Source organism: Egretta garzetta, unplaced genomic scaffold, assembly GCF_000687185.1.
Source record: "Egretta garzetta isolate BGI_Z169 unplaced genomic scaffold, ASM68718v1 scaffold999, whole genome shotgun sequence".
Lineage (NCBI taxonomy): Eukaryota > Metazoa > Chordata > Aves > Pelecaniformes > Ardeidae > Egretta > Egretta garzetta.
Genome location: NW_009260689.1, coordinates 16,116 through 16,677, shown reverse-complemented (window position 1 = coordinate 16,677; position 562 = coordinate 16,116). Strand labels below are relative to the sequence as shown.

Genomic DNA, 562 nt, shown 5'->3' with positions numbered 1-562 from the left:
GACGAGCCCAGAGTGCAGGGGGTCCTTAAAGGCTGGGGGTCCCTAAAGGCTGTGGTCTGGGGAGTCCTGGGCTCTGTATTCCCAGGCAGAACTTGGAGGGGGGGGGAGAAGCTTCAGGAGCTCGTAATTGAAGCTTCAGAGAGAAGGATGCTGGGTTAACTCCTGGACGGGAGGTACCAGCCGGCGCCAGCGACGCGGGGAGGGGGTGCCAGCGCAGGCAGCGTCCCACTCCCCGTGGCAGGGGCAAGCGCGGGCACGTTCGTTATTCCCTTAACGCAGCCCAGCAAACAGCAAACAGTGCTGCGTTTGTCCCGGCCCCGCGAGGAGAGCGGCTCCCGGCACCGGTTAAAGCCCAGGCTGTTCCCGGACAGATGCGTGGTGTTCCCAAGCCCTGAAGGGTCTGTGGAGAACCAGCATTAATCAAAGCTCGTTAATCACCAGGCGGTGATGCTAATTTGTGACAAAGGCAAGCGAAGGTTCAGCGGGCCCACGCCGTGGCCAAGCGCCCGGAGACATCGTGCCTGGCCCAGGAGGAGCCGCCCCGCGCGGGCCTGCGGGGGGG

At 64.1% G+C, this 562-nt stretch overlaps 1 protein-coding gene across 1 annotated transcript in view; it reads right to left on the bottom strand.

Moving 5' to 3' along the window:
- LOC104132582 (protein-glutamine gamma-glutamyltransferase 2) overlaps positions 1–562 on the bottom strand; it is a gene marked incomplete at its 5' end in the record, with an annotated part of 12,782 nt that overhangs the window by 2,274 nt on the left and 9,946 nt on the right. The window lies entirely within an intron of this gene.